At 43.4% G+C, this 22,286-nt stretch overlaps 5 non-coding genes and 2 pseudogenes across 5 annotated transcripts; all 7 read right to left on the bottom strand.

The window, feature by feature from the left end:
- Positions 1-2,208: 2,208 nt before the first annotated feature.
- LOC147264664 (5S ribosomal RNA) lies at positions 2,209-2,327 on the bottom strand. Its single transcript, XR_015112761.1, has one exon. It is a non-coding gene; the product is annotated as a 5S ribosomal RNA (ribosomal RNA).
- A 309-nt stretch (positions 2,328-2,636) lies between these two features.
- Positions 2,637-2,755, bottom strand: LOC147264663 (5S ribosomal RNA). The gene has a single exon (XR_015113116.1). It is a non-coding gene; the product is annotated as a 5S ribosomal RNA (ribosomal RNA).
- A 311-nt stretch (positions 2,756-3,066) lies between these two features.
- Positions 3,067-3,185, bottom strand: LOC147264662 (5S ribosomal RNA). The gene has a single exon (XR_015114939.1). It is a non-coding gene; the product is annotated as a 5S ribosomal RNA (ribosomal RNA).
- A 311-nt stretch (positions 3,186-3,496) lies between these two features.
- On the bottom strand, positions 3,497-3,615 carry LOC147264661 (5S ribosomal RNA; annotated as a pseudogene).
- A 310-nt stretch (positions 3,616-3,925) lies between these two features.
- On the bottom strand, positions 3,926-4,044 carry LOC147264660 (5S ribosomal RNA). The gene has a single exon (XR_015114605.1). It is a non-coding gene; the product is annotated as a 5S ribosomal RNA (ribosomal RNA).
- A 311-nt stretch (positions 4,045-4,355) lies between these two features.
- Positions 4,356-4,474, bottom strand: LOC147264659 (5S ribosomal RNA; annotated as a pseudogene).
- A 14,539-nt stretch (positions 4,475-19,013) lies between these two features.
- Positions 19,014-19,086, bottom strand: trnar-acg (transfer RNA arginine (anticodon ACG)). The gene has a single exon. It is a non-coding gene; the product is annotated as a tRNA-Arg (tRNA).
- Positions 19,087-22,286: the final 3,200 nt, after the last annotated feature.

Genomic DNA, 22,286 nt, shown 5'->3' with positions numbered 1-22,286 from the left:
TACAACCGTCACCAGTTGAAGCTTCTCTGGTTCAACAAACTCTGGGGACTCAAGACACAAATCAGCACCGGTGCAGGTCCAGATCCAGATGTTAGCTGATGGGGACAATGGCTTAAGGGAGCTCCAGGTAGCTGGTTTGAACTGGTCCCTCATCTCTGTGAGTAGAAACCATCTGAGGTGGAGGGTGAAGATCTGCTTTGACCTCCTGATCTCCCAGTAAAGCCAGTATAGATGTTGAGCTTGGAGGAGTTGATGGCCTCCTTCATCTTCTTGTTGGAGATGTTTGCTAAACTCAGCACCACCACAGATCAGAGGAAAGTCCACTTGTCAGCTGGACACTGGAGTTTCTAGTGACCTGCAGGATCTTAGTTGTGGTGGCAGCAGGCCTGTTCCAAGAGCTTTGCTCACATTCATGATCAGGCTTCATAATGGTTCTGGACCACTGCTGATCCTGGAGCAGCAGAAGAAAAATATAGAGAAGAAAAGACAAAAGACAGAGAGAAATGAGGGAGAGAATGACAAAAAGATGGGGAACAAGATGAGGGTGAAAGACAAGCAGAGAGAAAGACAGGGGGACAGGGGGATGGAAGACAGACAAACAACCAACAACAGCAACAGCAGCAATAATAGTTTTGATATTGTCCTGTTACTGATGTTTTCATGTGAAAGTGGCATATTTAAGATAAAAGACACTGTTAGAACAGAAAGATCCATAAAACCCACCAACCAGAGGTGTGTCTGGTACAGATGTGGAATTATTGGCTCACACAATGTTGAGGCAACTGGGAAGAAGACAAACAAAAAAGGCTTGTTTGATTCAGACATTCATCAAAAATGGTCCTGTCGAACTGTTCAATGTGTCATGACTTCAGAAGCTCAAATCCTCTCTAAGTTCTAGTGAGAGTGGAAGAGATTATAAAATGAGAGAAGCAGGGCCCTCCCTCAGAGCTGGAAAAGCTCAGTTGGGAGAGCATTAGACTGAAGATCTAAAGGTCCCTGGTCCGATCCCAGGTTTCAGCAGAGGAACAGCATTGACTTTACTTTCCAGTGGAGGAACTGCAGACATGAAGGAAACTAACATCTTGTCCTGTGCATTCTTATGACATTCAAGACATTTTTGGAGCCTCTTGTTGGATTTTGCCACAGAGAATCAGAGCCAATCAAAAGCATGGTGGACTTGAACATGGAGGATTGAACAAGTCAAGAAAGCAGCAGTTTGACCTTCACAGGTGTTTCTTTTCCTGTCTAAATGCTGTAGGAAGACCCTGAGTAGCTCAGACGGTAGAGCATCAGACTTTAATGTGAGGGTCCAGGGTTCAAGTCCCTGTTCAGGTGCTGTGCTGGTGTTCCAGTGTTTAACAACATGGTACTGGATGAAGTTCATTGTTGAACAAACTGTCATCATCAGAAGTAGAAGTGTTCTCATCTTGCCACTGTGAGACTGTAGCTGCAGGTCAAATGTGAGATAAGTGACTAATAATAATTTCATGTGGCATGCAATTAACGAAAGACCACAAATGACACTGGTCAAGGTAATTTTATTTATATTGCACCAAATCACAACAAAACTTATCTCATGACACTTTACAGGTAGAGCAGGTCCAGTACCAAACTCCTTCAATGAATCTACACCCAACAATTCTCCATCAGCAAGCACATCCTGCAACAGCGGCGACAAAAACCTTCCTTTTAACAGGCAGGAACATCGAGCAGTTCCAGGATCAATGGGGACGGCCGTCTGCTTTGACCGGTTGGGGGGAAAGAGAACAAGAACAAAACAGATAATGGAGGAAGACGGATATGTAGAAGGAAAGAGAGGGACAGAGATAAAGAGAGAGAGAGACTGATGGACAGACGGTGATGTAAGTAGGTGGAGCTACGGGTGGCAGCTTGAGCCTCTTCAGCTCTGCAGCCTCCTCCAGCAGCACCCAGATCTGGAATGAGAGGAGCCTAAAAGGCTCCAGAAAAGGAGACAAGTTAGTAATACTTATGAGTATAATTAATGTAAGACACATATAGGAGGAGAGAGAAGAGTCGAGAGAAGCCCAGTGCACTGCATCTGCCATCTGTCTACTTCAAATTACACGCTGCATGACATTCAATTTCAAAGCTGCAGAAAGGCGCTTCAAGAAAAGGTGTGTGAGGGAAGCTAGCTCATGCTGGTCCCCAAAGACTCAAAGCTGCCCTTTCCTCACAAAGAAACAAAAAAGCTTACAGCACCTGGTATTCCCAGGAAGTCTCCCATCCAAGTACTAACCAGGCCCGACCCTGCTTAGCTTCCGAGATCAGACGAGATCGGGCGTGTTCAGAGTGGTATGGCCGTAAGCCCTTGACTCTTACACACATGGGCTCTATATCCATTTCACTCACTTTACAACCTCAGAAAAAAAGTGACGTGCAATTGCCTCACGGTCTTTTCACACGCCAAATAGGTGTCCTGTCAATAAAAGAAAAGAATGTTGATGTCATCGAGAGAAAAGTACTGCATCTGCCATCTGTCTACTTCAAATTAACCACTGCATGACATTCCATTCCAAAGCTGCGGAGGGCGCTTCAAGAAAAGGTGTGTGAGGGAAGCTCGCTCATGCTGGTCCCCAAAGACTCAAAGCTGCCCTTTCCTCACAAAGAAACAAAAAAGCTTACAGCACCTGGTATTCCCAGGCGGTCTCCCATCCAAGTACTAATCAGGCCCAACTCTGCTTAGCTTCCGAGATCAGACGAGATCGGGCGTGTTCAGAGTGGTATGGCCGTAAGCCCTTGAATCTTACACACATGGGCTCTTTATCCATTTCACTCACTTTACAACCTCAGAAAAAAAGTGACGTGCAACAGCCTCACTGTCATTTCACACGCCAAATAGGTGTGCTGTCAATACAAAGAAATGAATGTTGATGTCATCTAGAGAAAAGTACTGCATCTGCCATCTGTCTACTTCAAATTACACGCTGCATGACATTCGATTTCAAAGCTGCAGAAAGGCGCTTCAAGAAAAGGTGTGTGAAGGAAGCTCGCTAATGCTGGTCCCCAAAGACTCAAAGCTGCCCTTTCCTCACAAAGAAACAAAAAAGCTTACAGCACCTGGTATTCCCAGGCGGTCTCCCATTCAAGTACTAACCAGGCCCGACCCTGCTTAGCTTCCGAGATCAGATGAGATCGGGCGTGTTCAGAGTGGTATGGCCGTAAGCCCTGGACTCTGACACACATGGGCTCTATATCCATTTCACTCACTTTACAACCTCAGAAAAAAAGTGATGCGCAAAAGGCTCAGGGTCTTTTCACACGCCAAAGAGGTGTCCTGTCAATACAAAGAAAAGAATGTTGATGTCATCGAGAGAAAAGTACTGCATCTGCCATCTGTCTACTTCAAATTACACGCTGCATGACATTCCATTTCAAAGCTGCAGAAAGGCGCTTCAAGAAAAGGTGTGTGAGGGAAGCTCGTTCATGCTGGTCCCCAAAGATACAAAGCTGCCCTTTCCTCACAAAGAAACAAAAAAGCTGAAAGCACCTGGTTTTCCCAGGCGGACTCTGATCCAAGTACTAACCAGGTCCGACCCTGTTTAGCTTCCGAGATCAGACGAGATTGGGCGTGTTCAGAGGGGTATGGCCGTAAGCCCTTGACTCTTACACACATGGGCTCTATATCCATTTCACTCACTTTACAACCTCAGAAAAAAAGTGATGCGCAAAAGGCTCAGGGTCTTTTCACATGCCAAATAGGTGTCCTGTCAATACAAAGAAAAGAATGTTGATGTCATCGAGAGAAAAGTACTGCATCTGCCATCTGTCTACTTCAAATTACACGCTGCATGACATTCAATTTCAAAGCTGCGGAGGGCGCTTCAAAAAAAGGTGTGTGAGGGAAGCTCGCTCATGCTGGTCCCCAAAGACTCAAAGCTGCCCTTTCCTCACAATGAAACAAAAAAGCTTACAGCACCTGGTATTCCCAGGCGGTCTCCCATCCAAGTACTAACCAGGCACAACCCTGCTTAGCTTCCGAGATCAGACGAGAGCGGGCGTGTTCAGAGTGGTATGGCCGTAAGCCCTTGACTCTGACACACATGGGCTCTGTATCCATTTCACTCACTTTACAACCTCAGAAAAAAAGTGATGCGCAAAAGCCTCAAGGTCTTTTCAAGCACCAAATGGGTGTCCTGTCAATACAGAGAAAAGAATGTTGATGTCATCTAGAGAAAAGTACTGCATCTGCCATCTGTCTACTTCAAATTACACGCTGCATGACATTCAATTTCAAACCTGCGGAAAAACGCTTCAAGAAAAGGTGTGTGAGGGAAGCTCGCTCATGCTGGTCCCCAAAGACTCAAAGCTGCCCTTTCCTCAAAATGAAACAAAAAAGCTTACTGCACCTGGTATTCCAAGGCGGTCTCCCATCAAAGTACTAACCAGGCCCGACCCTGCTTAGCTTCCGAGATCCGACGAGATCCGGCGTGTTCAGAGTGGTATGGCCGTAAGCCCTTGACTCTGACACACATGGGCTCTATATCCATTTCACTCACTTTACAACCTCAGAAAAAAGTGATGTGCAACAGCCTCACGGTCTTTTCACACGCCAAATAGGTGTCCTGTCAATACAACGAAAAGAATGTTGATTTCATCTAGAGAAAAGTACTGCATCTGCCATCTGTCTTCTTCAAATTATACACTGCATGACATTCAATTTCAAAGCTGCAGAAAGGCGCTTCAAGAAAAGGTGTGTGAGGGAAGCTCGCTCATGCTGGTCCCCAAAGACTCAAAGCTGCCCTTTCCTCAAGCTGAAGTTAAAAGAATTGCAAATTAATCCTTCACAGGTACTTGTTCACAGAGATGGATGAAATAAAAATTGAATATATTCTAGTATTATAAAAATACAATGAACTAAATTATTAACAATGAGTAAGAGGATTTTCAAAACAAAACAAACAGTGTCTTTCTTGGTTCTGAACTTTCGTTTCACTGAAAATAAAAATCTTTTTTAGTTAGATAGTTTAACATAAAATACCCTCAAGTCATCCTTAACACCTCAATTGTAAGGAAAAAAAGTTTCCTCTACAAAAGATAACCTTTTTGTTTTTTTTTAAATATACATCATATTTAATCCCTTTCAGAATCCTTAAGTTACCTTCTAAAACGGTATCCTTTAATTTACAACAACTAAAACTCAATATCTTACCTGTGGGCACACACACATTCATATGAAACACCTTAAATTTAATTTTTACCTGTTTCAGGCCTGTTTATTGAAGCTCGTGTGCGGTCGGGGCTTCACAACTGTAATGGCCGCTTCACTCGCAGCTGAGCACACAATAAAAGCAAGTGCATGTGTATGTTAGTCCTCACAAATCCAGGGTTTTATTAGAAGGGGGAGAACGGGAATGGAGGATGAGAGTCTGAATGGTAATGGCAATGGCGGTGGAAGTCACAATCCAAACACTCACACGCAATGGCTGGACAGCGAAAGTCACGAAGAAGAAAACACAGCAGGACAGGGCACAGCAGAACAGAAGAGCCATCGGATGGAAACCCGTCTCTCTCTCTCCAATGTCCGTCTCCTTCAAGCATATTATCTTAATTTAGCCACAATTATCAAACATTATCTCGTGTCGAATTCGCATTACCTTTACTTTCGCTCCAAAAATATTACAACGCTCAAGCTACGATCTGCAGGCACATTAGCACGGAATGCTATCCCTAGCTAGCACGTCGCTAACCATGTACACATCCAGTCTCTTTTCACTATAACAGTTAGATAAAGCGCAAATACAGGCATAAATATTCACCTCTCGAAGGTCACACAGAAGTTTACATCAGGACCACCAGTCGTCGACCTCCAAAATAAACTTAAATGCTCTCCACACAAATGATGCCTCCCCTCTTAGCTCTCTGATCATTGCCTCTGTTTCTCTCCCCATGCGCGCTAACTACTCACCTCACAAACCTGCGCCACTAGTCCCACCCCTTACACAGTAACTTTCCTCTCATTGGCTTTTGCGGTCTTAATACACCCAAAGATAAGACAGGAATGAAATGATTGACAGGTAACAATTGAGGTTACATATAAACACCGCTTCTTCCCCTCTCCTTATTCTCAGATCACTGATCTTTTACAGACTCAGAGAACTTAAAGACCTTTATATGAATTTATTTTTTAACTGTAAATAGTTTTACTTTTTGAATGTTACATATTATATTTATGCTTTTAACCTGCTCACATTATAACCAATTTTAACAATCATGAACTCTATTTATTTTTGAACTTTTTAACACATCTTTTTATGCTTTTTATGCGATGTAATTTATTTGATTTTTGTACACGGCTACATGTTGTATGATGACAAGAGTGTATATTGTTTACAATGTGTTACAGTCAATGGGTGGCACGGTGGTACCGTGGTTAACAGTGTCGCCTCAAAGCAAGTTCAAGTTCTGGCTCGAGCACAGGTTCTTTCTGTGTGGTGTGTGCATGTTCTCCCCGTGCCTGCGTGGGTATTCTGTCTGCAATGGACTGGCTACCTGTCCAGGGTGAAACCTGCCTCTCACCTGAAAGCCACTGGGAAAGGCTCCAGCCTCCCCCTGCAACCCTTAACAGAAATAAGCTGGGATGCATGGAAGTATAGAAAGCGGATACAATGAAGCGCATACAAATTTTTCGAATGCATGAAAAAGTCTCACCTTTTGTTTTTTTCATATTGGTTAGTTTGGAAGCATGGAATTTCTGACAAAGCCTAAGTTTGTATTGTTTATTCACTGATTTTTCTGACAATTTACAAACAAAGCTTTCAAAACTGAGAGGACAAGCAGTGGTGTTTAAGATCAACACCCAACATGGGGCTTGAACCAACAACCCTGAGACTAAGCGTCTCATGCTCGACTGACTGAGCTAATCAGGTTATGTCAGTGTAAGTCCCATAGCATGAAGTGGTCAGAGTGAGAGACTCACAGTCCTGTGAGTGATCACCCACCCATCCATCCATCCATCCATCCATCCATCCATCCATCCATTTTTCCACTTATCCTGTTAAGGGTCACAGGGTGGGGCTGGAGCCTATCCCAGAAGGGACATTACCTTGGACAGGTAAGCAGTCCATCGCAGTCCACCGCAGCCAACAAATATTGACAGACAACCATTCACACTCACAGCCATACCTACGGTCAATTTAGAGTTGCATTTCCATTTGCATGTCTTTGGACTGTGGAAGGAAGCTGGAGTACCTGGAGAGAACCAGCACAGGGAAAACATGCAGACACTCTCAGGATTTATTCCAATGAAGCGCCTAAAAAGGAGTGTTGGAACTCACTCAGATGAATGAGACATTATAAGCCATCAAATATATACATGTAGATGTAGTGTTGGAGATTCAAGAAAACAGGGAGAAAAGAGAAGAGAAGAAGAAGAAAAAGAAAAAAACAGCTTCTTTGACTAGATAACATAGTTGTCTATTTCAATGTTTGAGGTCTGAAAAAATAACTGATTAACTGTGAAATGTGATGGACAGGCAAGTACTTACTAGGATCAGGGCAGCTGGAAAATAGGCTCCTGCATCTGTAGGCAATATCAGAGACAAAGAAAAATCAACACAAATGAGCAGGCACTTGAACGATGCTAAAACCACTCTTTTTTAAACAAATACAACCACAGCTTCTGCTCTATGGCCTTAACTACACTGTAATCATGCCATCAGACAGACTCATGCCAGAGCAGTAGCCTAGCACAAGATGGAGGAACGTAATTGCATGTAAACACAGTCAGTGTGCACTCATCTTAATATGAACCGACTTAACTGTTGTGTGACACGTATATTGTGTGTACTGTAAAATGGTTCAGACTATCAGAAAGCTTCATGAATTCACAGGCAAAATACAGATGTCGCACACATTAATTTGTGGAGGCTCGAGATGTAAAAAGTAAAGTCAACTCTCTGTGTTTTTTGGATTAATTTGCAAGCATTTTCAACATTTTGGCTAGCTGCTAAATCTGGCTAGCATGATGTGCACCGAGTGTAATTATCAATGCAAATGTGGCAGGATGAGAGGTCCCATCCTAGCAGTGAGACTGGTTGGTGATGCCTGACTTGGCTTGTACCATCATTAGCCAACCAGTGTGAGGCGCTGCTCTATAAATAGGGGCAGCATCTACCTGGTCAATCTCTTGCTCTTGGGGTCCGGGGTCCTCCCACTTCCTGGTCACCTCGCTTCCGCCTCTGATCGCCTCACGTCTGCCTTCTCGCCACCGTCTGTGCTGGTATGTAGCAGTAGCTCCCTGTAGCTCGTGTTGCATGCTGATCATGCACGTGTTTCATATTCACGTGTTTAATTGTAGGCGTCCGGCTTTTGGGACACGGTCCCTTAATCGCCGCTAGTGGGCAAACACCCCCCCCCCCCCCGCCGATCTGACGTGCAGAGGCTGTTTGCCACAGCATACTAGCTGTGAAACCCTTTGCTCTGCATGCGTGCGATCTACACCTGATTGGCACAGCTGGTGAGCCGTGACACTGAGGAAGAACTAGCTGCTGCTTTGCTACCGGGCGCTATCTTGCCAGACTATCCTGCTTTGCTAGATGCTCCTGCTTTGCTCTGGCTGCTGTTTTGCTACAAACTACCCTGCTTTGCTCTGGCTGCTGTTTTGCTACAGACTACCCTGCTTTGCTCTGGCTGCTGTTTTGCTACAGACTACCCTGCTTTGCTCTGGCTGCTGTTTTGCTACAGACTACCCTGCTTTGCTCTGGCTGCTGTTTGGCTACAGACTACCCTGCTTTGCTCTGGCTGCTGTTTGGCTACAGACTACCCTGCTTTGCTCTGGCTGCTGTTTGGCTACAGACTACCCTGCTTTGCTCTGGCTGCTGTTTGGCTACAGACTACCCTGCTTTGCTCTGGCTGCTGTTTGGCTACAGACTACCCTGCTTTGCTCTGGCTGCTGTTTGGCTACAGACTACCCTGCTTTGCTCTGGCTGCTGTTTGGCTACAGACTACCCTGCTTTGCTCTGGCTGCTGTTGGCTACAGACTACCCTGCTTTGTTACAGGCTCCTGCTCTATTAGCCTGCTCTGCTACTAGCCTGTTCTGCGACCTACTGGCCATCTACACATGTTTTGCTTGTTTGTTTGTTCACTGTTTACTGTGTTCACTGGAGTGCTCTGCTTCTGTGTTAACGAATTGGAATCCGCTGTGTGTTGAACTGGAGGTTGTTTCAGTAATTCACCTTGTTTAACCAGGGTCTGCCAGATCCTGATGTCCACCGTGTGGTGCCACTGAACTGTACTTCATGGTGCTCTGAAGGTTTGGATCTGCATTGTTTCCCATTCCTCCGCTTGGGCTTCAGGGTGCAGCAAGCTGCTGAACGGCTATCCGTTAGCTCCCTGGTCTAGCAATGGAGAAATGAACTCGTTTCTGGTTATTTTGGGTTGTATTATTTTTCCTTGCTAATTTGTGTTTAATAATTAAATCTTGTTTCTCGAATTAATTTTTAAATTGTGGTTTGAGTTTGGTTCTGGTTTTTGTTTGTTTTTTTAGTTTTGGTGTTAAATTATAATTCTTGTCATTTCGTTTCAGGTACTGGGAGCTCACGATCCTGGCGTCGCTTTTCCTCTTGTGCTGTGCACCCCTGTTTTGCTTTAATCATGTGTGTTTTTAAATGTGATGTCCCAATTGATCAGGGTGTCTTCTGCCTTGGGATCCCTCCCCCCACTGGTAAGCTCCAGACTTGTTTAGATTTATTCTTGTTCTCTTTTTAATCTGCTGGCCTGTTTACAATAAAATATTTTTGACATGGAACCACGTCTCCTGCCAATTAGTAAATGAACCTGTGAGTGCCTTTTTGGTCGGTACGTTAACTATTTCCTTGGGCGAAATTCCCAAGGTGGCGTTGTCCGGCTTTGGTCACTATTATATTTTAATAAGTGCACCCCCCACTCGTGTGTCGCCACACAAACTGGAAACTTCACTTAGCCTCCACTGGCCTACAGACTTTGCGCCAGTGTCTACAATAAATGCAATCGCTACTCACCAAATGACTGTGATTGAGATGGATGATAACCAAGGCTTTGGCCTCACGAGCAGATCAGGAGATTCTCCTTGCGTCCATAAGGCAAAGATACTGCATGATACTGTTGATTTATTTACAGTGAAGTACTGTATTTTAGCATTACAGCATAGTTCTGTTAAACAGTCATGGGGTGTAATTTAACAGATTCCTATTAGAATTAACGGCAAAGTACTGTATTTTTATAAACAGGGTGATACTGTTGAAATCTTGTAGTACACTGCAAGCAATTGCTGTAAATTTACAAGTCCCACCGCTTTCATAAAATTCATCACTGGATTCAGGACGACCCCTGCTACTCGGCTGCGGTGGGCGGGAGGAGGCTCAGGCCCAAACAACGCTGACTGCAGCTTTAATTTAATCCTAGGTTGATGTAATACTCTGAGAAATCAGTGGTACTTATTTCATGATTTTCATAGGAATAAGTAGAGAATAAAATGCCAGTTCATGGTTAAGCTAAAATTTACATAAATACGTATTATGAAGAAGATATTAAAATGTATAAAATTTGTGTTTAAAATTAGTAACTTTCAAAAAAACATCATTTCACGGGGTGTGAATGTCTTTAAAAAATGTTAAAGTAATTCTATTAAGTTAGGTTACGTGCGTGAGTTCATGACCTTTAGTGTTTACACTTCCGGGAGAAGCGCGCGAGGAAGGAGCATAGTGTGAATGGCGTAACGTTATCGGAGTTTCGAGACTGTGTGTTGTCGGAGAGGAGTTTTTATCGGTAACGGACTGTGAACTGTAATTGACCGACGTGATCGGAGTGCGTGAGTCGGATTCTCCGCCACAGATTGTGTTTTGAGCACCAGGCAAGTCCAGTTACAGAAGCTAGCGGGAGCTAGGCTAACGCTGTCCACGCTGAAGGGAGACGCCGCTGCACGGACGGGACAGGAGCTTCGGATAGTCGCCTCGGGAGAGAGTCGTTAACGGAGGACGCGTCACTGCTGCCGACGGAGCCGGAGGATGTGCCGCTGCTGCCGAGTCACGGAGGTCTGTTGCTGCGGGCTGCTGCGAGCGGGACGGTTGCTGCCATAACGAGCGAGGGATTCATCGGCTGCGGTCCGGTATTGTTGACTTCACCGACACACGGGGGGATCTGGTAAAGGTTTCCATCATGAGCTCCAACTAAAGCGGGCCAACGAAAGTAAACATGAGTGCACTCGAAATAAAATTAGACAGTTGAAAGAGACAAACAATATACCCCGGGTTTTTTTTTTTCTATAGTCTTGTTTATTCAAGGTTTGAATGTGTTTTTCTGCAAGCCTTTAATACATTTTCTAAACTGAAATCTTGTGTTTTCATTGAATTTGTGTGTTACTGAAGCTTTACAGCAGAGTTTAAAGGTCAAGTGTTCTCCCCATAGCCTCCATTTGAATATTTAAGAGTGAGAATCATACATTGCCTTAGATTGATATTAATTATTCGAGATGGGACTTTAACTCATTTCAAATATCTTGTATGGTAAAAGTGTTCCCTGTAAGCCTAAGGTGGGTTTTAATATTGGAGCCGGTGGTAAAAGGGTTACATTTAGAAATCTAAACCCCTGCTACCATGAGCACACATGGAAATAAAGACTCAACTGACCGCTCGGTCTACTTCAGCTAGCACAGTGAACAATACCGTGGTTTACTTGCTAGCTGATAAGTGAGCAGCTGATGTTTGCAATAACATTGAAATAAACTAAAAATAGAGTCAATAACTCAAATCCTATCACCACATAAGGAGCCACGTCTTTAACACTTCAATCTCATAGCGACTCCTCAGGATTTCTTCTTCTCTCCATTGCATTTTGTAGGAGGCTCCTGTTCACACAGGACCACACTGCCTTCCCCCTAACAGATTCAGCTACTGAGACTAAAGTTCGTTAGTGAGCTCAATGCATAAAAGTGACTTAATATTTGTTGAAAACTAAATAGGCGTGAAGCTGTAACCTCACATGAACACTCGAAGTCTAGATTTCAGCTGCATGTGAAGAAATCAGCATAAAATCCTTGTGTTGGTGTTTAAACCTGGACTACCAGAACCAGGCTAAGAGGTGTTTGTCTGTTAGCTGTGAAGCAAACTGAAACATGAAGGCTTTGAGGCTTTGTTCTCAACACAAAGAAAGATTCAATGCTCAAACTGCCAACTGTGTAAAAAAAAAAAAAAAAAAACATTTTTACAAATCTCAGTTTATTTCTTCATGAAGATCTTAATGAGGCAATCAGCACCAGAGCACTAAAGTTAAAATTAGTAACACTGTCACTAACGATGGATTTATTTGACCCAATGTAGTTTTCCTGATCAAATATAGTTTTCATCAAAATATATTATTTTTTTTATAATTAATTATTTCCTAATATGCAACGTCACATAAATGAAAAAATGGAGGACCCTATAAAATGACCTGACGTCAGTGTTCAAGGGTGAAGTCATTTTTGGAATGAAGAAAAGTTCATCCAGCTTTTTTTGCCTCGTGTCTCTGAACCAGCTCATTTGTTGTGTCCACGCCGTTCCGTGTTTAACATGTTTTATGTAACATGAATAACATTAATATACAAATATATACATGACATAAATTATATATAGACACAGATAAACATCAATAACCAGTGAGAGAAGTCATGTGGTTCTCCGACCTCTCTAAGCTGCATCGCAGTGCTGGAGGAGTGCTGACATCATCATTTATGGTTCCTTGCTGGATGAAGGCCTAAACTATGGAGTGAAATCTACTGCCTTGAACTCACTCTTCATTTCTGCTCAGGCTTTTCCTGCCAGCAAGGCAGTGGCAAGAAAAGCAGTCAGCTGATGTCCACAGCTCAACATGAGAAGAACACATTTCTTTTGAAGAAAAAAACATTTCAAGGAGTTTTTCCTGCCAATACAGGACAACACCCACTCACAAACCAGTGCTGGACAAGTTCCTTCAAAGCTGTAATGCCTTATTTCGTACTTGTTACTGTCATTTTAAAATAATTGGTTCCATTACGATTGTGTCTGCCAGCGCTTGGTGACTGTACAGGAGGTCTGGGGACCGCAGGGCCACAACAAGCCCATTTCCTCAACTCTCCATTGAGTACAGAGGTCCCCAAGTATGGACCAGTGAGGATAAATGTGATAGTGTAGAAGTCCTTTTGTTCTTCAACTTGTCCAACTTGATGGTGAGTCTCCTTTTATCAAGGATTACTGAATGCTTGTGTTATTCATGGAATTGTTAACATTTTATAAACCCTTCATTCAGAGCTGTAAAGAACCTTTAACCTCATATCCCAGACATCAAAGTGGGCCACTAACCGGTGAGATGAAGCTATGCTATGCTGCTACATTCTGAAGAGGTAAAGTAGCAGGTTCTGAGAGTGATGGCTAACCTGGATGTGTTCATCTCCTACTTTAATATCAGCGTCCCAACTTGGAGCTCTGACCACCTCCAGCTTTTTGTTCCTGTTTCTGCTTCAGTCAACAGGGAACTCAAACCTGCAATAGAATCATCAACAACAATGGAATAGAAAACAGAGGAAGACAAAATATCATAAACTTACAAAGCTGAGAAATGTTCATGAAGAATAAATGCACACATTATGATTGAGGCCAGAAAGTAAAACTCCACACCAAATGTATTTTGACATGTAGGGATAATGAACTTGAATGTGTTGAAATAGCAGATGAATGAATCCACTATCACAAGATGGCGTCACAGATCTCACCATCAAGTTGGACCAGTTGAAGAACAAACAGACTTCTCCACGATCACATTTATCCTAACTGGTCCATACTTGGGGACCTCTGTACTAAATGGAGAGTTGTTGTGGCCCTTCGGTCCCCAGACCTCCTGTACAGTCACCAAGCGCTGGCAGACACAATCGTAATGGAACCAATTATTTTAAAATGACAGTAACAAGTAAGAAATAAGGCATTACAGCTTTGAAGGAACTTGTCCAGCACTGGTTTGTGAGTGGGTGTTGTCCTGTATTGGCAGGAAAAACTCCTTGAAATGTCATGCAAGTTTTTTCTTAAAAAGAAATGTGTAAAACATTCATTAACATCCAGGCCCAAAGACAAGAGAGGGCAACGCTCCAGGAGTCTTTGATCTCTGAATTCTGAGCATTGAGCTCCTGCTTCAGTCTTTGATCTCTGACTGAAATGAAACTAATCAAAGGATCACATCAGCATATTGGTCCAGTCTACAGATGGTGATTTTACCAAGTGCACTACAGCAGTCCTTGTTGCTGTCTGCTGTTGTGTCACAGCAAAGTAAGGAAACAGCCTGACGGTCCTCAGGAGGAAATTCAACAACCTCCAAAGATGGAGGTGAATCTAGACCTTCTCATGTTTACTGTCCTTGATGAACTTGACAAACACACCACATGTCACACACTCTACAGTTTCAATCTGTTGAGAACATGAAACGTGTGGCCCCAGTGACCCTGCATGAAATTTTTGTCCAATTCAAATTTTGATTCATGACCCAGAACCACTCAAAACCCCTGAAAAATAAAGGTTTGGGTGCATTAAAGACATAAATAATAACATCATCATGTTTCAAGGGGGCTGCAGGGTGGTGCAGTGGTTAGCACTGTGGCCTCACAGCAAGAAAGTTCTGGGTTCGAGTACCGGCTCGGGCGCAGTATCCTCTTGTGTAGAGTCTGCAAGTTCTCCCCGTGCCTGTGTGGGTTCTCTCTGGTACTCCGGCTTCCTCCCACAGTCTAAAGACATGCAATTTGGGGAAAAGGCTGATTGGATTCTCTAAATTGACTGTAGGTATGAATGTGAGTGTGAATGGTTGTTTGTCCCTGTATGTTGGCCCTGTGATGGACTGGTGACTGGTCCAGGGTGAACGCTGCCTCTTGCCCGTAGACACTGGGATAGGCTCCAGCCCCCCGAGACCCTGAACAGGAAGAAGTTGAATGAATGTTTCAAGGTTTTCTTCCCTCAAATCTGAAGGTCAAGCTGCATTATTTGCAGTGCTCATTAGCAGGGGAATTAGCTCCAATGGTAGAGTGCTAGCTTAGCATGTGAGAGGTAGAGGGATCCATGCCCTCATTCTCCAGAATACTTCAGCTTGTTCTGTTGATCAGAGGAGCTGCTGTGTGATGAATGCTGATGTTTGTCCACTGCTGTGATAAAGTGTCACCCTGTTACTGATACTGACCATTTCAGCTAATTCCCCTGCTAATGAGCACAGCAGATAATGCAGCTTGACCTTCATGCATGGTTGGATGAGCGTCACCAGGTGAAGCTTCTCTGGTTGACCAACATGTGGAATCTCTTTCAATACTCCAGTGGTGGTTTAAGTGATGAAAATATGGGTTAGTCACTGGAAGTGTGTGTGTGTGTGTTTAAAAAGGCAAAAAAACCTTTTTCAGCAATAGAACTTTAATACAAACGCAAAATGAAAAGCAGAAAAGGCCAGAATCCAAAATATGGATTTACAGAGGAAGCGTGCTGGGCCCAGAACCCAGAGGTTGATTGATCAAAACCATCCTCTACTAGAAGAAGGGAATAAAATAAACTTGGTTGTTTTGAAATGTGAATCTGTTAAAGAGGGGTGGAAATGGTGAGGTAGTCATTGTCCCTTCTGTTTTATTACAGAGACCTCATTGTTACTTAAATAATTTTAATTCTTTACTTGAAGATTCACGCTTTTTCGCTCAAAATGTATAAAACTTCTTGCATGTTGGTGCCCCATCACACACAACAGGTGCACTTGTACTCTTTTCACCTCTGACCCACAAACATTCATAATCTTCCAGTGAACGTCCAATTATCTTCTGAAATCAGTGATGAATCTTTACCTGCTGAGACTCATTATCTCTGACTGTGACTAGCATGTGGTAGCAGAACACAGCAGTCCTTCTTCATTATCTGTCTTTGTCTCTGACCAGCTCTCCTGCTCTCTTTCCTCCTACCAGTCAAAGCAGACATCTTCGCCTACTGATCTTGGATCTGCTGCCTGTTCCTACCTAGTAAAAGAAGGAACCAGCACCTGATTCTACAGGCTGAATTAACTCCAGGACGTTGGCCAGCCGTGTTAGTTGAAACCTTATTTGTCCAAGTAGAGAAAAAATAAGTCTGATTGTTAATGAAAGGTGTCATCATGGCTTTGAAACTGTGGTTGGGGACAAGCCAACATGAGCACATTCATGGAAGAATAGCAATAAAAACAGGAAGTGTTAGTTAGCAAGTACTCACCAGTCTTTCACTATCATACTTGATTCTAGTGGAACAAAATGGCTGCTGCTGACTGTGGTGCCTGGTGGTGGATCACTCTTCACCATCCTCACAGGCCTTGATGGAACCAAAAAGGCGAGTTCCTGGAGAAGATCTTCCAGGGCGTCGAGGTTAAAGCGGTGCCCCAGCTGGCACCAGGCACTGACCCAGGTCCTGCATGTGAGATACTGTCAGTTCTGTTCTGCCCTGCTCACAACCACAGGCTGGTGTTGAGGCCTGCAGCAACCAGGGCCCCAGTCACCAAGTGTATAAAGGCTGGTCATTGTGGCAGTGGGATGAGTCAAAATGAAGACAGACCAATGTGAGCAGGACGTTCCTGAAAAGTAAGAAGAACCTGACCATGTTTCCTACAGTACCCAGGAGGCTTGGTAGTTGTTGAAGGAAGCTCCAAAAGCAAAGAGCAGACAGCAGGATATAAAAAGAAAAGATCCAGACACTAAAACTACAAGTAGAAACAAGATGAAATACGAAAAGCTTTGGAAAGATACTACAAGGTTGTATACACATTATTATATACACTACTATTCTCATTGACTCCTAAAGAGGGAAAGGAAGAATTAGAATGTGGATCAGATCAGCTGATTTCAGTGTTAAGTCCATCCCTCCATCCTCTTTCTATTCTTATCCTTTAAAGGTCACGGGGGGGGGGGGGGGGCGATCCCAGGTGACAATGGGCAAGAGGCAGGGTTCACCCTGGACAGGTCACCAGTCCATCAGGAGAAATGAGGTGGCCTAAACTAAAGCATGAGTCAGATCAAATTCAGATTAAAGCATGATTCTCCAGATCAAAGTGAGAATTCCTGATGATGTCATCAGGGCTTTGACATTAACTAGAATTCTGTCTTTGATCTCAAGACATGAAAGAAACACAATTGAGGAAAGTAGAACAGAGCACATTCAGCTTCATTAGAAACACTTGAACTGTTGAACAGTAGAATTTGTTTGAAACAGTTTACAACACTGAGTGACAGGATTGAAGAGGGAAGATTTTTCTACTTAACATTTAATTCTAACTTAAAACTGGGGATGAACATTCTCAGTAGTTCATATACTAATATACAGAGTAAGTCATGTCATTCCCTTTTGGAAAAAAAAAACAAGAAAAAAAACATGTGAAGCTCCTCCCCCCAGCTCCAGATGGTACAGACAGATATGAGAGTGGCAAGGAAGCAAAGAAGTGTTGTGCTCCTCTCCAGTGCTCTTGTGTTGTTGTATTCTTCTCAGCTCCATCATGAAGACGTGCTGGCAGTGGGCGCTGGTGGAAGTTTGCAGCTCTCACTGGAAAGTCCTGAGGCTCGTCCCATTCTGAAGCAGGCAGTTGCTCCTAGCCAGCCGACACTTTCCCTCTCTTGTGTAGGAGTGAAGAACAAAATCAAAATAAAGAATCATCACTCTTTCATTGGGGGACATTTTTTCTCATTCTAAAAATTCAACAGCTTCTATCATTTCTTTTACAGAATATGTCAGTGATATACTCGGATTTTCTGTTGTGCTGTCAAATTAACTTTTATCGATGCTTCACACTTCAGGTGTGAAAGTTTTTCAGTGGGAAAGACATGAGAATGAGGACGAGGCTGATTGATACTCTAAACTGACTCTAGGTGTGACTGTGAGTGTGAATGGTTGTCTGTCTTTATGTGTTGGCCCTGCAATGGACTGGCGACCCCTCCAGGGTGAACCCACTTCATGCTGAAAGCTGGGGAGACAGGTCCCCCCACCCCACAACCCTTAACAGGATAAGTGGAAGAAAATGGATGGATGAATGAATGGATGGATGGATGGATGGATGGGCTACAGTTCAGTCACTGTGTCTCTTGTTCCCACAGTGATTTGATGCATCCTACCAACACAGCAGGACTCACCAGGAGACAATGGATTGTCAGTCATTTTTCACTGACAGCGCTGGAGCCGGAGCCCACAAGGTCACAACTGGCATTGGTGGACTCCAGGATATGTTTGGACCTACAGAAATGCACAACCTGTTAATGACAACACTTTCATATATTTAGCCCTGCTCACAGATCTCTGATACAATTTTCAAGTCATACAACAGGTTCAATGTTGACCCTTCGACCACCGTTACACTGAAGCAGAGTTCAATGGCAGTGTTGCATATGTTGGGAGGAGCCTGTGGCTCTCGGTTCAGAGGATGATTTGAAGAATTCGTTGTTGCTGAACTGTTTATGCTTCAATTTCTGGACGTTCACTGGTGGAATGTTTGTGGGTCAGAGGTGAAAAGAGTACAACTGCACCTTTTTTGTTTGATGGGGCACCAACATGCAAGAAGTTGTCAAACATTTCCAGCAAAACAGCATGAAAATTCAAGTAAAGAATTAAAATTATTGAATTCAGCGTTTAACTACCAGGCCTCTGGCATAAAACTCAAGGAACAACTGACTACCTCACCATTGACTTCACACTGATAACCAGGAGGTAACGTGGTAGTCAGAGCAGCGATGCTCAGGTCTGTGGACTGAACAATGTCCTCTCATTCACACACACACCACTCTTTCATTGGGGCTCCTTTCTCCTTGTTCTGACACAGAAATTCAACAGCTTCTGTCATTTAGTTTACAGGAAATGTTGATGACACTCTGGGATTTTTTGTTCTCCTGCTGTCACTGTCAAGTGCCAGCTTAACATGTGAGAGGTAGCAGGATCCATGCATGTGTTCATGTTTACAGCAGACAAGGAGGAAACCTTGGAGGATGTCAGTGACTTTTAGCAGTGGTTCTCACTTCATCTTCTCAGTATAAAGTTTAAAGCAAGCTGGCCAGGAGTTGAACCTAGAATCTTCTGATCCGTAGTCAGACGCGTTATCCATTGCGCCACCAGCCCTGTGAAGAAGCTGCTATGTTCATGTGTGCTTGCTTTTACAGAAAATCCCAACAACGTGGTAGCATTTTCAGGGGACACAATGGTGCAGTGGTCAGCACTGTGGCCTCACAGCAAGAAGGTTCAGCTCTCCTCTGTATTTGGTTGCTAGGAACTTGAATCAGTCCTCAATGGAGCGGTGCTGCTGAGTCTGAGTGAGGCTTGAGTGAGGGATTGAGCAGGAGCAAACAGGTTCAAGCAGGTTCAGGCAAACTCCACTCAGTCCACCAACATCAAAGCAGAGGAACTGAGTTCATCTAACAAAATGATTCATATCATCTCCACTTGGAATGCTCTGGAACTACAAGTACACTTAAAATGGATGACTTATGACAACAGAAGGAACTTTGAAGTAGATTTGATTTATTTAAGTTAGTGACAGTCATTTTTTTCAAGAATTTAGTTCAGGTAACTTCATTGTTTTACTAAGATGAGCTTTAATGTTATAACATTGAAACAAGACCTTCATGTATTGATGGATCCATCACAAATATGAGCCTTCCCAGTCTGTCAGGTGGTAGAATTCAGTCAGCACCAATAACAGGAGAGTCAGAGTTTAGAAACCAAAGACAGACAAAGTCTCACATTAAAGTGTTATATCTTTGAAAATATACTGCAATACATGAAATATTATATTTCCATGGATGGAAACCTCGTTCTTATATTCTTTAATATACTGCAATAGTAATGGACCCTCTATGACCCTGTAGTGATGAATCTATCAAGGAGAACAAATTATTATAATCAGAGAATTTTGAAGTCAAGTTTGAGATCAGTTTGATCCTCTCTCTGTCTCTCCCTCTCTCTCCCTCTCTCTCCCTCTCTCTCTCAGGAGCTTTTAAATGAATATTTTAATAAAACAGAACAGGAGACTGAAGAGTGATCACTAAAACCCACAGGCTGAATGGGACATCTTTTAAAAATATTGAACCACTGAGTAAAACCATAGAAGCGCTCCTGTCTTGTCTGTGTTAACAAGTTAGCTGTTGAGTGAGTCCAGCTGTGCTGTCTAGGAATCCTGGTAAAAAGCCTCCACACATCAAACAGCTGGTGTGTTGGTGGATCTGTGGATCCTGCTGGAACAAGCAGGATGGAGCTCTGAATGGTTCCTGTCTAAAAGAGCTTCTCTGTGCAGCTCCCATCAGCTCCTAAAAACAGGAAACCAGCAGATTCAGTGTTGAACAGTGGCATTAAAATGTTTCAAAAACTGTCCTGTCCACCATTTGTTGGTGCAAAGACATTTAAAAACACCATTTGAACTTTTTCCAAAGTTTTCTGTGTAGGTTCTCATTCATCCAGATCATCGTAGATCGAAGCGAAGTAAAATCTGGTCAACAGGACGTAAGTTTACGTACCGTAGTTTAAAACTTACGTCCAGTTGACCAGATTTTACTTCGCTTCAATTTTCCAAAGTTGCTCTCACCTTCTTTCAAACACCTGGAACGATTTCCTCCAAATCAATAGAAACTGGTGAAAAAACAACAACAAAAAACTCCTGGAGAATCAAACTCCACCCTCTGCTCCAACTGGACTTTGGACTTCAAATGACCTCCATTAAAAGCCTGCCTGCATCCCCATTCACTGACTGTTGTGCTGTGGGTCTCCTGGACAAACATGGCAGGGATCCTCTAGATCTCCAGGAGTTTAAAAAGAGCAGCTCTTTTAAAATGGGTTCTGGCTCCATTCAGGTTTAGAGAGCTGAGATTAAAATCACACATGAATAAAAGAGGGAACCCAAGAAAACAAGTCAGCGTGAGGGAGGAGCAGATTTTAAAACTCCTCATCATTTCCACCTCCAGGAGTGAAGCCTCCCGGGACCCAAGAGGCTCCAGCTGGCAGAGGTCTCACTCATTTCTCCACCACCTCGCTAACCTGAGCTGTAGCATCTGAGAACAAATCAGTGACCCCCTTCAGTCCAGAGCCAACTCCACAAAATCTGAGCCCCACTTTACCCACAGCCAGCCGGCCTCCTCAACACTGCATGACACACGACGACTAAATTGAAGACTGAGGAGTCTCATCAAGAGATCTGTCACATGCGTCTGCTGTGGAGGGTCAATCTGTCCGTCCACATTCAGATCATTGATGCAGCGACTCTGCTATGATCAAACTACTCAGGATGAAACAGACCAATGTTGACATCAAGTAGCAAATCAGCAGCTGATCAACAGAGTCCTAAGCACCAGTAGAGCCTGTTCATCGTCCCTGGGGGATCTTAGAATTCTTTCTTTGATCTCACCTTGATTTCTCAATGATTTTTTTGTACACACAAATTAGGAGTTGATGGGAGTTGTTGCAGATACCAGTGTCCAAAGTCCAGCTTGAACCCAGTTTGTGCCACTTATTTGTCAAGCTAGCAGAGATTCTTTTCACTGCCAAGCTAAAGTGACTTCTGTCAACAAAGGTAAACATACAAAAGGATATTTCTACTGTCAGTTCAAGATTTTTATCAAACTCCTTTTTCATAGCTTCAACCTTCCTCTTGTGTTTGCTTTCTGTTCCCATCTCTGATGTTAACAGGTCGGTTTTGACCCACGTCTTCAATCAGCTTTAAAATAAACGAAAAACTATTTTCTATCATCCAAGTTGTTTCCCATCTCTTGGTTTCCTTGTTAGGCTTCCTTATCCATGGAAATATTGATTTGAATATTTTGTTGTGGGCCTCTGGACCTTTTCTAGTCAGTAAACCCTCGATTTCAGTTTAAAAAATTATCAAATGAACCTCAAGAAAATAATAGAAATAAACAAAAGGTTTTTGTGTTTCCTGACCATTACTGAGGGGTGTTAGAACACATCTCTGACATGGATTGGTTTTATTTATTGTTTCATTTTAATATTATTAACTATTGTAACATCCATGGTGTTATGGGTCAGTGTGACAGTCTAGACCCCACTGTCACTGTTTGTCCCTGGCCCACCTCAATGAGTGCATAGTTGTTTGGTGGGATGGCATGGACAAACCCGGAGACGGCCAGCAACGTTGAAGGACATTTGTTCGGCAAGGCCATGCATCAAACAGGTTACGGCCTTCTCCCTCACCAGGGCTCTGAACTGGATCCTAAAAGAGTCAGGGTGGGGCTGGAGCCATTAAGTAGGCGTCGAAGGCTACGCCCACATTGGGGTGAACCATTCCCTGTCCGGAGACAGGGGAACTCGAACAGTAC

Source organism: Aulostomus chinensis, chromosome 4, assembly GCF_037954235.1.
Source record: "Aulostomus chinensis isolate RoL2024-O1b breed Wild chromosome 4, RoL_Achi_v1.0, whole genome shotgun sequence".
NCBI lineage: Eukaryota > Metazoa > Chordata > Actinopteri > Syngnathiformes > Aulostomidae > Aulostomus > Aulostomus chinensis.
The sequence above is the reverse complement of the archived record's forward strand: the minus strand, read 5'-3'. Positions and strand labels throughout refer to the sequence as shown.